The 14,562-nt window shown below is 38.1% G+C and overlaps 1 protein-coding gene and 1 non-coding gene across 2 annotated transcripts in view; both read right to left on the bottom strand.

Annotated features, from left to right (window-relative positions):
* LOC136867222 (DNA damage-regulated autophagy modulator protein 2) overlaps window positions 1–12,605 on the bottom strand; it is a 72,696-nt gene extending 60,091 nt beyond the window's left edge. Inside the window, exon 1 of the mRNA XM_067144360.2 lies at window positions 12,471–12,605. The gene's annotated coding sequence lies outside the window, so the exon portion shown is untranslated. The remainder of the gene's footprint in view (window positions 1–12,470) is intronic.
* A 634-nt stretch (window positions 12,606–13,239) lies between these two features.
* TRNAR-CCU (transfer RNA arginine (anticodon CCU)) lies at window positions 13,240–13,312 on the bottom strand. Its single transcript has one exon. It is a non-coding gene; the product is annotated as a tRNA-Arg (tRNA).
* Window positions 13,313–14,562: the final 1,250 nt, after the last annotated feature.

Below are 14,562 nucleotides of genomic sequence, written 5' to 3'. Positions count from 1 at the left end.
GACGCAACTGTTGTTTGCTAAGTGTTTGATATATAACATAGTGAGACACACCGATCTCGTGAGCTATTCCTCTAGTGCTCTTCCCCGGATCATTTTCTAAAATGTCTTCCTCCGTTGTCAATACATGTTGTTGCCATGAATGACCCCTTCTCTACAATGTTGGCTGTAATTGTCCAGTGTCTCAAAGTCTCTAAAGAACAGCAACATAAGCCCAATCACTTGGGTGTCTTTGGTTGGGAAAGTGTTCCTGATACATTTGTCCCACCCTTGCTTATTACATCTTGCTCCCAGAGTTCATACCTGTCTGCACGTCACAGTGCACTGACCTCGAGACACATTGACCTAGAACATTGCATATCCTTGGAGGGGAGAGCGATCTGGGGAAATCACAGCTGTGTTGATGTTCTGTTTAGAAGAGGGGAGTATCCAGTGACTACTGACTTCTCAAAAACATTGACCGAATATAAGAAAGGAGTAAAATTTTTTATGATGTTTGCTTAGAATACCATCTTCCAACCTCAGTTCAAATGACAATCCATGACATTTTAATTACACCCTACATATTGGTCTTTTGAAGGTTGTGTGAACATGCATTATTTATTTATTTTTGCAATTTTTAAGAAAATGATCTAAATCCTATAAATACTTATTGTAAATTAATATGACGATGTGTTTGTAAAACCAAGTTAATACAAATACATTCATATTCTTTTCCATACAAGTACAGAAAAATATTTTGTCAAGCCAACTGCTTCACATATTCGGGAAAACCATTTGAACTAAGAACCAGTCACACCTTGTTTTTCCTATCGGCGACATGAAAACCAACTGAACTTCAATGCATGGGAGAAGTACGCTGATCTGCTGTGGCCTTGGATGCAAGACAAGCTTTGATAGTGAGCGGAGTGCCTATCAAAAAGACGCATTTGTAAATAGTGTGCTGTTCTGCTTTGTACATTATATCATGACATGTATTACGGCTCACCAAATGTTTACTACTGCACAATGTGTCTTTATTTATGATTCATACGTGTGAACTCTTTTGTAACATGGATTTAAAATAATGGAGGACAATTAGTGAGCCACTACTAGAAGAGGAATAATATGGGTTCACCGGGCGAGTTGGCCGTGCGGTTAGGAGCATGCATCCGGTAGATAGTGGGTTCGAATCCCACTGTCGGCAGCCCTGAAGATGGTTTCCCGTGGTTTCCCATTTTCACACCAGGTAAATGCTGGGGCTGTACCTTAATTACGGCCAAGGCTGCTTCCTTCCAACTCCCAGGCCTTTAATGTCCGATCGTCGCCATAAGACCTATCTGTGTCAGTGCGACGTAAAGCCACTAGCAAATATATATATATGGATTCAGGAATGGCAGATCTGCAGCAGACCTGGTCTTTGCTGTCCAAATGATTATTGAAAATGGCAGAGAGAGGAAAAGACCTAATATTTGTATTCCTCAATATAGAGAAAGCCTACAATAGTGTCCACAGAGATTCTGATTTGTCTAGTCAGCAAGAAAGTACTGGCATCATTGGTCAACAAGGTCAAGATGCTTCATGAGAATTGCCAAAGCTATGCTCAGATTGAAGAAGAATAATCAGACCAGTTTAAAACAACAAAAGGGGTACAATAAAGTAGTGCAATAGCATCATTAGTCTTGATAATAATAGTAATGGTGTCTGGCCTCCGGGGAAACCTGGGCTGGTCTTTCAATAATAATAATAATAATAATAATAATAATAATAATAATAATAATAATAATAATAATAATGGAGTGTGGCCCCCAGAATGGTCTGGTGCAGGTCCTTTTTCCTAAAACGTACAATAATGTTGATAAAATGTCCGCAATTCTGAAGATTCGGTACGACACTTCTATAATCCAATCCTGGCCGCCCTGATCTGTAGCCTAATCAGTGAAGAAGAATTTAATGCTGCAACTTTTGCTGATGATGTGGTACTGTGCAGAAATACAGAAGGAGAACTACAGCAGAGTTTGGATGAGTAGAACAGACAGTTTCAAATGTTTGGCGTCAAAGTAAGAACATCAAAATCAGTAGTTATGTCAACTGCCAGGTATAGTCACCGAGTTAATATCTCTCAGAAAAGAAACAAGCTGGAACAAGTGGAAAACTTCAAGTACCTTGGCCATCGCTCTCTAGTATACCTCTCAGCCTTCCCACTTCACTCGGCTAGCGTGCTTCTTTGTGAACATCACGTAGGGACTACTTTGGCTGCTGTGGTGCTAGCAGCGTGCAGCAGACCCATGCTGGAAGGACATTAGGAACAACCAGAAAGAGGTAGTAAACAATGTGTTGAGTGTTGTTTCTTTATGTAGTTTATTGAGAATGTATTGAGTTATGATATTAGCAGAAGTATGTAAGATCTATTTCATCGTAAGAAGATATGTAATGGCAGTAATTAATTAAAAGACATGTCCGCCTGTGTGGTGTAGTGTTTAGTGTGATTAACTGCCAGCCCTGGAGACCCCAGTTCGATTACCGGCTCTGCCATGTAATTTGAAAAGTGGTACAAGGGCTGGAACGGGGTCCACTCAGCCTTAGGAGATCAAGTGAGTACAGGGGGTTCGATTCCCACCTCAGCCATTCTCGAAGTGGTTTTCTGTGTTTTTCCCACTTCTCCAGGTAAATGCTGGGATGATACCTAACTTAAGCCGATGGCCGCTTCCTTCCCTCTTCCTTGTCTATCCCTTCCAATTTTCCCATCCCCACAAAAAGCCCTCTGTTCAGCATAACAGGTGAGGTCGCCTGGGCAAGGTACTGGTCCTCTTCCCCAGTTGTATCCCCCTACCCAAAGTCTCACTCTTCAGTACACTGCCCACGAGGCGGTAAAGGTGGGATCCCTCTTTCCGTCAGAGGGAAAAACCAACCCTGGAGGGTAAATGGACTAAGAAAGAATTACAAGACACGCTTAAATCTCATGCACTGTTCAAGTTTCACATACCGTTTTCATCTAATTTTCTACTTTACGGAAGGCTATCGTGACATATTTGCTTTAGTCACTGTTTATGATCATGCCATAGGCTACTTAACTTGGCATATCAATGTCTTATTACACGTTTCAATCTATCAATAGCAATGGTATATTGCTGCGTGCCTCGCTGCACAAGCCAGAATAGTAAAGTGAGAGGAGTATCATTCCACCAATTTCCCAACCAAACTGATCTCAGAGAACAATGGCTTAAAGCAATATCAAGAGCAGACGTTAGACCCAATTTAAATTCTAGATGTTCTGTGGTATGTAGTCCTCATTTTCGTGAGTCCGACTATCGACCTGGACTGAAAATTAAGAAACTGCAGGATGATGCTGTTCCCTCCATTTTCTCATCGTATCCATCTTACAAAATCCAACAGATCAAATTAGAACATAGATCGATTATAAAACATTCTGTCAGTGCCAGAGGTAAGATACAGCAAAATGAATCAACTGAGCCAAACTGTGAAGAAAGTAATACCTCAGGTGTACCTGCACGAGTATCCCAGAAATGATGTTTGTCATCATTCCGTTGATATCCAGTGCGATATTTTAGACGAAAAGCTGTTCAAAAAATTGTGACTAAACTTTCATGTCTTGAAAATGAACTCAATAAAACTGTTCAGGAGATGGGGACTTATAAAAATAATTATCACGAAGCCTTGTCACGAATTATTAAAACACCCGAGCAAGATCCCTCAAATGACATCTTCATTCCTTCTTGAGCAAATAATAATTATTAAATTAATGTTGTGTCACCTTTTTCAATACTATATTATGCAATATTATTGAATTACATCACTAAACTAGGGACTAGTTTCGGCCTTGGATGGCCATCTTCAGCCTTTATGTAATACATCTAATAACTAAACAAACGTAAAAACACACAACTGACATGAAAACTAATGTACAAACACACACTTAACATTAAAATTTGGGATGAACTAAGTGTAAAATCTGAAAAATAAATTAGGCTTAAATTCTTAGCATCTGGAGTATGCTCATCATCCAGACTCTTTCTTGTATTGATATTCATAGAATTGTTAGTTCCATCACTGCTAATCATTACAATTTCAATTGCAAAACGGGAACTGGTAAATGTTGATTCTGTAGTCAGATCATCAATCTCCAAATCTACCTCAGTGGTGTTAGCAGTACGCAAGCCAATGGATGCCACTGTAAATAACCACCATGTGACGCAGAACTGCTAGATGGTGTTTCCACATCGACCAACAGGTGGACCAATATGATATATTCTTCTAAAGAATTGTTGGTTTTTCTATTTTAAGTAAGTAGTTGTGAAAATTATAGAGGTATAACCCTATTATCAATTGGGCTAAAAGTAATGGAGAAAGTCATAGACAAAAGACTGAGGGATATAATAGAAACACAGTTAGAGGAAGAACACTATGGCTTTAGACCAAATAGATCAACAATAGACTTGATATTTACAGTGCGAATGATAATGGAAAAATATGTGGAAAGGAACAAGGAAATCAATCAATCAATCAATCAATCAATCAATCAATGAATCAATCAAATCACTACTGACCTGCATTTAGGGCAGTCACCCAGGTGGCAGATTCTCTATCTGTTGTTTTCCTACCCTTTTCTTAAATGATTCCAAAGAAATTGGAATTTTATTGAACATCTCCCTTGGTAAGTTATTCCAATCCCTAACTCCCCTCCCTATAAACAAATATTTGCACCAATTTGTCCTCTTGAATTCCAAATTTATCTTCATATTGTGATCTTCCCTACTTTCAAAGACACCAGTCAAACTTATTCGTTTACTGATGTCATTCCACGCCATTTCTCCGCTGACAGCTCAGCACATACCACTCAGTCGAGCAGCTCGTCTCCTTTCTCCCAAGTCTTCCCAACCCAAACTTTGCAACATGTTTGTAACGCTACTCTTTTGTCGGAAATCACCCAGAACAAATCAAGCTGCTTTTCTTTGGATTTTTTTCCAGTTCTTGAATCAAGTAATCCTGGTGAGGGTCCCATACACTGGAACCACACTCTAGTTGGGGTCTTACCAGAGACTTATATATCCTCTCCTTTACATCCTTACTACAACCCCTAAACACCCTCACAACCATGTGCTGAGATCTGTACCTTTATTTACAATCATATTTATGTGATTACCCCAATGAAGATCTTTCCTTATATTAACACCTAGGTACTTACAATGATCCCCAAAAGGAACTTTCATCCCATCAATGCAGTAATTAAAACTGAGAGGACTTTTCCTATTTGTGAAACTCACAACCTGACTTTTAACCCCATTTATCATCATACTATTGCCTACTGTCCATCTCACAACATTATCGAGGTCATTTTGCAGTTGCTCAAAATCTTGTAACTTATTTATTACTCTGTACAGAATAACATCGTCTGCAAAAAGCCTTATATCTGATTCCACTTCTTTACTCATATCACTGATATATATATAAGAAAATATAAAGGTCCATAATACTACCTTGAGGAATTCCCCTCTTAATTATTACAGGGTCAGATAAAGCTTCGCCTACTCTAATTCTCTAAGGTCTATTTTCTAGAAATATAGCCACCCAATCAATCACTCTTTTGTCAAGTCCATTTGCACTCATTTTTGCCAGTATTCTCACATGATCTGCCGTATCAAATGCCTTAGGTAGATCAATCACGATACAGTCCATTTGGACTCCTGAATTCAGGATATCTGCTATATCTTTCTGGAATCGTACAAGTTGACCTTCAGTGAAATAACCTTTCCTAAACCCAAACTGCCTTCTATCAAACCAATTATTCATTTTGCAAACATGTCTAATATAATCAGAAAGAATGCTTTCCCAAACTTTACATGCAATGCATGTCAAACTGACTGGCCTGTAATTTTCAGCTTTATGTCTATCATCCTTTCCCTAACACACAGTGGCTACTATAGCAACTCTCCATTCATTTGGTATAGCTCGTTCATGCAAACAATTGTCAATTAAGTAATTCATATATGGTACTATATCCCAACCCATTGTCTTTAGTATATTCCCTGAAACCATATCAATTCCAGCTGCTTTTCTAGTTTTCAACTTTTGTATCTTACTTAAAATGTCATTGTTGCCATAGGTAAATTTTAATACTTCTTTAGTATTAGTCACCTCCTCTATATGGACATTATCCTTGCAACCAACAATCTTTACATACTGCTGACTGAATACTTCTGCCTTTTGAAGATTCCTGCATACACACTCCCCTTGTTCATTAATGAATCCTGGAATATCCTTATTGGAACCTTTTTCTGCCATAAAGTACCTATACATACTCTAAAATTTGTGTGACCGTCAATTATGTGCTTGCCATCATGTTATCCTCAGCTGACTTCTTTGCTAGATTCAATTTCCTACTAAGTTCCTTCAATTTCTCCTTACTTCCACAGCCATTTCTAACTCTATATATTTCCAACATACACCTCCTTCTTAGTCTCTTTACTTCTCTGTTATAATATAGTGGATCTTTACCATTCCTTACCACCTAAACAGGTACAAACCTATTTTCACATTCCTCAACAATTGCTTTAAACCCATCCCAGAGTCCGTTTACATTTTTATTTACCGTTTTCCACCGATCATAGTTACTTTTTAAAAACTCCCTCATGCCTATTTTATCAGCCATATGGCTCTGTCTAATAGTCCTAATTTTAATACCTTCCTTTCTTTCACACAGCTTTGTGATCACTAATACCATCTATTACTTCAGTTTCTCTACAGAGCTCATCTGACTTTACCAGCACTACATCCAGATTATTCTTCCCCCTAGTTGGTTCCATCACTTTCTGAATCAGATGCCCTTCCCATATTAGCTTATTTGCCATTTGTTGGTCATGATTCCTGTCGTTCACATTACCTTCCCAATTGACATTTGGTAAATTGAGATCACTCACTACAATCACATTCCTTTCCTTATCGTTTCCTACATAGGGTAGCTGATTATCTTATCAAATATTTCTGAATCAGCGTCAACGCTACCCCTTCCCAGTCTGTACACTCCAAAGACATCAAGTTGCCTATTATCTTTAGAAATGAGCCTTACACCTAGAATTTCATGCGTCTCATCTTTAACTTTTTCGTAGCTTACAAATTCTTCTTTCACCAGAATGAATACTCCCCCTCCCACCGTTCCTATCCTAGCTCTACGATACACCCACCAGTTCTGTAAGAAAATTTCTGCGTCCATTATATCATTTTTCAGCCATGATTCAACTCCTATTACAATATCTGGTAAGTATATATCTATGAAATTACTTAATTCTATTCCTTTCTTTACAATACTTCTACAGTTCAGCACTAACATTTTTATGTCATCCCTACTTGACTTCCAGTTCCCTGTTCCCTAATCATCGCTCCCTGGGCCACCCCGTTTCCCTGAATGTACATCCCTATAACTGTTCTATACAAATTTCCTAACTTATATGTACCAGTGCAGTTTAAGTGAAACCCATCTGAGCGCAGCCCACCCATTAGGATCTAGAAATCTCACTCCCAGTTTCCCATATACCCACTCAATCGTCTCATTTAAATCCCCAATCACCTTCCAGTCAGTATCCCTCCTACACAGTATTCCACTGACAATCTCTGCTTCCTTAAACTTCACCTGCGCTGCATTTACCAGATCTCACATATCCCCGACTACGTTTGTACTTATACCTGCTTGTCTTACGTTTTTAGTACCAACGTGAAACACTACTACCTTCTCCTTTCCCTCCTCCTTCTCTTCTACTTTCCTCAACATCTGCCTTAACCTAATTCCTGGATAACACTCTACCCTGGTTCCCTTTCCTCCACACACTTTCCCCACATGTCTAACTATGGAATCCCCCATGACCAGAACCTCAACCCTACCCACCTCATTTGTTCCCCTCCCCTCCTGGTCAGTCCTATCTTTCCTGACAGCTGCAGAAGCTACTTCCTCCTCCCATGACCCTGTTCCACTTGTCTTTTCCTATCTACTACTCCACATTTCCCTTTCCTACCTTTTCCCTTCCTCCTACTTCCACACTTCTGAGCATCAGTTCCTTGTTCCTTATTTTCCCTCGGTTGTTCTACCTGCAGTGACTTGTACCGATTTCTCACAGACAGCTGTCCTGAATTCTGATCCTGAATGGAGCCCTTAGCCTGCAATCTCCTTCCCCTTAAAACAATAGACCACCTGTCTTCTACAATTCCCCCTTTCCTTCCCATCCCTCTTTTACACCTACTGTATCCTGTTCATTGTTTGAGGGAGGTCTATTTTCCTTTCTGTCCTCTGAGAGAATCCTGATTATCTCCCTCAAACTCTCCAACTCCTCCCTCATACTCCTTAATGCCTGGCCACACCCACAGTCCCTACACTTCCACTCCTTAGCCATTCTTTACTGAATAATGAAAAGAAAAGGGGAAAAAAAAAAAAGAGAGAAATTCTGTGCAAAATAAAAATGAAAGGAAAGAAATATTGTCTAAGATAGTTCACAAAGATCACACGACAATAACGTAATTAATATAGGCATATTCGTATTTTTAGATTTGGAAAAAGCTTATGATATATTTAAGAGAAAACATATATGGGAATGCCTACTGAAAACAAATGTACAAAAATCATTAATTAACAAGATAAAAATGTTGTAGGGGAACCAGGAAAATTTTTTTTTTTGCTAGTTGTTTTACGTCGCACCGACACAGATAGGTCTTACGCCGACGATGGGACAGGAAAGGGCTAGGAATGGGAAGGAAGCGGCCATGGCCTTAATTAAGGTACAGCCCCAGCATTTGCCTGGTGTGAAAATGGGAAACCACGGAAAACCATTTTCAGGGCTGCCGACAGTGGGGTTCGAACCTACTATCTCCCGAATACTGGATACTGGCCGCACTTAAGCGACTGCAGCTATCGAGCTCGGTCCCTGGAAAAATTAGAACATGGGTTAATTAGAACATTATCATATAAATACCATACGTAAGAAAATAAAATACAAAATTGATAGGGTAATTACAAAAAAACTCTTGCACAAATTAAGTTACACTCTATAATGTGTGGGAATCCAGAAATATCATTAGTTACTTTTTTTTGTATTTATATGATAATGTTCTTTACCCCATGTTCTAATTACCCCAGGTTCCCCTAATATGAGAGTAAAAGCAGTGTACAAGTGAGGAGTGGTGACTCTGATAAAAAAAAAAAAAAAAAAAAAAAAAAAAAAAGGTCTCAAGCAAGGAAGTGTACTGTCGCCATTATTGTTTATTATTTTGATGGATGAAATCCTAAAACGTGTAAAACAGAGTATCAGTAATGATGAAGTGAATGCTTGGTATTTGCAGATGATGTGGTGATTTGGGGAAAGGGAGAAAAGGCAGTACAAAGGAGACTGGATATTTGAAATGAAAATCTGAAGGAGTTTGGAATGGTAATTAGTAAAAAGAAAACTGTAGTGGTGCACTGTGGAAAAGAGAAAAAAGAGAAGCCAAGTGAACATACACGGAGAACGGTTAGAGGATGTAGAACAGTTTACATATCTGGGTAGCATTATTACAGGAAGTAATGAAATCAACCCTGAAATTAATAACAGACTAAGTGAAGGTACCGTACAACATTTTATCATCAAGTCAGAGAGCTTTTATGGGATGACAAAGTACCCAAGAGAACTAAATTAACATTATATAAACAGTATATCATACCAATAGTAACATACGGAATAGAAACGCTGGTAACTAATAATAGACAAGATAGTAAGATCTAAGCAGTAGAAATGAAATTTTTTAAGAACATTGGTTAAAAAGACAAGAAGAGATAGAATTCAAAATATTAAAATCAGAGAAGAGCTAAATATAGAACCATGAGTACAGAAGATACAGTAAGCGAGACTGAGATGGTTCGGACATGTAAAAAGAATGGGAAAGGAACGGGTAGCAAGAAGGGAATTGGAAAGAGAAGTTAAGGGAAAGAGACCAGTTGGAAGACCGAGAAGGTGGATGGACCAGATTTGGAAGGACATTAGAGAAGCTGGATTGGATGTGGTGGAAGTAAGGGAGCAGGAAAAGTGGACGGACAGAAAGGAGTGGAGGAGGCTTTTTAAGTACACCCGGGCGACTGGAGTGGGACACTGATGATGAAGATGATAGTTGTTAACAGGAGGTTCACTTTAATAATATCTTCAACAGGATAATATGAAGAAAATAAATTCCATAGTAATAGTTCAAGTAATGGGTGAGTTGGCCGTGCGGTTAGGGGTGCGCGGATGTGGGCTTGCATCCGGGAGATAGTGGGTTTGAATCCCACTGTCGGCAGCCCTGAAGATGGTTTTCCGTGGTTTCCCATTTTCACACCAGGCAAGTCCTGGAGCTGTACCTTAATTAAGGCCACGGCTGCTTCCCTCCAACTCCTAGGCTTTCCTATCCCATGGTCGCCATAAGACCTATCTGTGTCGGTACGACGTAAAACCACTAGCAAAAAAAAAGTTTAAGTGTCTGATCTAAAATCTGACCAATGCATTAAGGAGTTTTACTGTTAACTGATGTTTCTGTGGTTTAGAATCACATTACACAGAAAAGAGGTGGTTGAGGGATTTAGGCCTAAAGGTGAATTTTTTTTTTTTTTTTTTTTTTTTTTTTTTTGTACCTTACTACAGGTCAATACTGAAAATCATCTTTGACTTTGATATTTCACATTTAAGCACTGTAAAAGGGATTCAGTCTGTCACCTTAAGCACACAAGGTGAGCATGAACCAATTATATTGTGCAACTGAATTCTTAGTCTGATGTTAGTAAGAACTCAAACAATTTATACGGAAACATTCTACAAACATAATATGTAGGCCTAGATCGTTTTTTCAGGAGGGATGATATCAACATTCTTGGTAAAATCTAGAACTTCAAATTTTACTTATACTTATACAACTGGAACTCAAGCTGGGGAAAGACTTTAATTACAAATTGATTTAAGACCTATAATATGAAGTGAGAAAGCGGAATATTAGAAAATAAGGATATTTTAGAGAAGATAAAAGTTCATAAAAAAGGTGGAGGAAAAAAAAAAAAGCACGTACAGGATGGAATACTCAAGCATCCTTAGTCTCTCATACTATGAGCAGGAGTGTAGAAAAAGCAGTCACAGCTACTTGTCAGGCCTGCAAATCTGGGTAACAAATAATAGTGTTGAAGCTAAATACATCAAACAGTGTTTCCTAAAGGCAAAAATTGGCAAAAGAAGGTCAATATGCATCCTCAGTGCTATAGAATTGTAAATACCTGCCCTATTACGACCACCAGCTGCAAGGAAGAGGCTACAGTAGGCCTATGTTACATAAAATTTTATTTCATGGGAGGATGGAAATAATTTGTTAATTGATTTATCAATAACTTTACCTTTTAAGAAGAATGGTTATCATTTTACCAAATTGTCTTTTAAGAAACTGAATAATGTACCTGTTACAGACCCTTTACCTATTAAATATAATCCGTCGCACAATTATAAATTTATTCCTTAGGATCAAATATTGGCCACAATAGTGGTAACGTGCACGTTACCTGACAGTTAACAGGTGAGGAATTATGACAATTAAAGATATTACACAAGATCGTAGATGGATGAAGATGAAATAAACATGTTGGTCTATACAAGCATCACAAAAAATCCTAACTTATTTACATTATTCCTCTTCTTCTCTATAGGCCCAACTACCGAAAGAGATTGAGTGTACAATCAGCATCTGGCTCTCCTCGCTTAATAGATTTAACAATGGAATTTAATCATGTGGGAAAAAAAAAAATACAATGTATGCTTTCAAAAGGAAAAATGAGTTCATAAAACCATGAACTAATTGGGTTTTCTTTTCCTAATGATTAGCAGGCAACATTTAAAGTATGATATCCCAACTGGGTTCCGAACAGTTTCCATAGCCTAAATAAACTTAGAACTCAGAGGAATAGAAAAAATATGGTACATATGAAAAAAAAAAAAAAGAAAAAAAAGCAGCTGAAAAGTCAGAACAAATTACTGCTAGTCAAAATAATATACTGGATATGAAAACACTTCAGCACAGAATCAAGTACTGTAGGCCTAAACAAATACCAGATCACGCAGTATTCCCCAAGGTGTACCAAGAGGACACACTGCATTATGAAACTTGTTTAAATTGTACGGGGGGAAAACATGTAGGCTCTAGTATAAGATACGAATTTAACAGACTGATGAGCTTGATAATAAGTCCTGAAACTAAATAGATCGATCACATGGCATCGATGAACGTTATTTCCGTATAACTGTAAATAGAAGTACCATTTCCTTGAAGTACGCTTAGTCATTCTACGATACTGTCGTAACAACGTTAATAACAAATGTATATATAATAAACAACACTAGCATGTGACTATGAGGTTGGGACAGGTTCCATAACGGCGTATATAACATAATTCTCAGTGTCAGCTTCATGTTTCTCGACACTTATCAATACGCCAACTTTGCACTTACCTTTGCTACTAGAAACATTTATTTTTTCTCCAGTATTTACAAGTTAGTGTGTTGAAGGAATGCAACCATATGATCGCGGTATGAAGTGACATTGAGGTTATACTACAAATGACTCATGCTGTCACCGGTAATTCTACAGGTAACTGAAGATTTGAAGAATATATTTATAACACAATCGACATTTGTTTCTCACTTTGTTGATCACTAAATCGAGTGAAAAACACCCGTTCAAGATGAACAACCAGCCTTGACATATGTCACCAACTCCTCGAAATATTCCATGGATAATTCCGGGAAACCTTCACCACAAGTGCCGCTTTGACATTTACGACAACAAACATTTGGAGAACGTATGTGATAATAAACATTGTTTCATCGCTTACTTCATACCTTCTGGGATAATATGAAAAAATATTTTTGTTTTGCCCCTTCAAACATCAACCATAAACTAAGCCAGGAGAATGTACCTAAACAAGTCTTTGAATTGCATGATAAAGATCAGGCGAACGTTTGGTATGAATTCGGGAAAAATACATTTAGTAGTACATAAAGCGCATAGGATACAGCAGAACTTCCACACAAATGATCATGGGCAATTACTTTCTCTTATCCTGCAGAAGTGCTAATGCATATTTCGAGAGGTTGCAGTACTGTTTCTTATTAAAATGTACGCGAAACCAAAGAAGTAGAATATCAGTCTTTCATATTTAAATTGAATATATTTCGATTATCGTTAATCACATCAGAAAACAAATCAGAAAAAAAGTTGTACCCCTGGTGGGACTCGAACCCACAATCCCCGGTTTAGGAGACCGATGCCTTATCCATTAGGCCACAGGGGCTGGTGACTAGCTGGGGAGATATAAGAGTATAGGATCAATGCTTCTGTATTATAAGAGTGAAAGTTTGCAGATTTTTCTTATATGAACATTAGTAGAATTATGAACATAAAAGCAGACAAGCTTTAAATACTATGTGACTGTTGATATGATGATCATAGCCGCTGTACCTCCAGTTTAACGTGGAATCGGAACCATAAGGACATGATTTTTAAATACATTATTAGCAATCGTTTGTCCAAAGCCGTTTTATATCCTCATATTCAAATAACGATTATGATACTTCATTACTGTTATGTCGCCTATTTCTAAGTTTTCAGCGTACCATACGGTTGACAATCGAGGTTCTATTTTATTTATAATCGAAGTATACGCTAGCTGTCTGGTATAATAGTTCCCCTACTCTCTCTCACCAGTCGTTCCACTCATCATGACCCAAGGACTTTATTGTTTGTTTTGTAAGCTGATGCTATTCTGCACGAACTTTCGTTTTCCGGACAGTAATTCTCCATGATTTCTCTTACTTGATCAACCCATCTTTTTGCCACCCGTCCTCGTGACCTTGTGCCAGAAACTTTTGCTTGGAGTTGGATGTTGTCACCCTCTTTTCTCATAATATGGTCAAATAGCTTAATATGATATCATATTAAGCTATTTGATATGGTACACAACTTGGCATAAACTTTCTTGTATTCGTTTTTCCCGGATGACAGAATCATTTGTTCGCCTGGCTGTCTACGGTATTCGCAACATCCTTCTCCAGCACCACATTTCAAAGGCGTTGATTCGGTTCCTGTCTTGAGCTTTTATGGTCCAACTTTCGCATCCATACAGGAAGACCGAGAACACAAGCGAATGGACTAATCTTTTTTTTTTTTTTTTCGTATTCATAGACATTACCCTATCTTGCCAGATCATCTTTAAATTTGCCATAGCCAGGGTGCGAAATCAGAAGAAAAAACGGGGGGGGGGGGGGGAGAAGGATCATAGGGCTTAACTAATAGTGTTTATTTCAGGCAGTCCCCGGCGGGGGAGGGAGTATTTAATTCTCTGTAAGTAAATTACCCCCTCTCACAGGAAAATGCACATTTTAGATCTTTTATATTTGAATTCTGTTGTTATAACAAAAATGATAATTATTGGAAAGTTGTTCCTTGTAGGCAGTTACATTTTTTCCGTTAGTCATTACACAGTTCAATAAAAATATTAGTAACAAGTAGGCACTTCGAACTAGGTGCAATTTCACTGAATCA

The sequence above is a fragment of the Anabrus simplex genome, chromosome 3 (genome assembly GCF_040414725.1).
Source record: "Anabrus simplex isolate iqAnaSimp1 chromosome 3, ASM4041472v1, whole genome shotgun sequence".
Classification (NCBI taxonomy): Eukaryota; Metazoa; Arthropoda; class Insecta; order Orthoptera; family Tettigoniidae; genus Anabrus; species Anabrus simplex.
The sequence above is the reverse complement of the archived record's forward strand: the minus strand, read 5'-3'. Positions and strand labels throughout refer to the sequence as shown.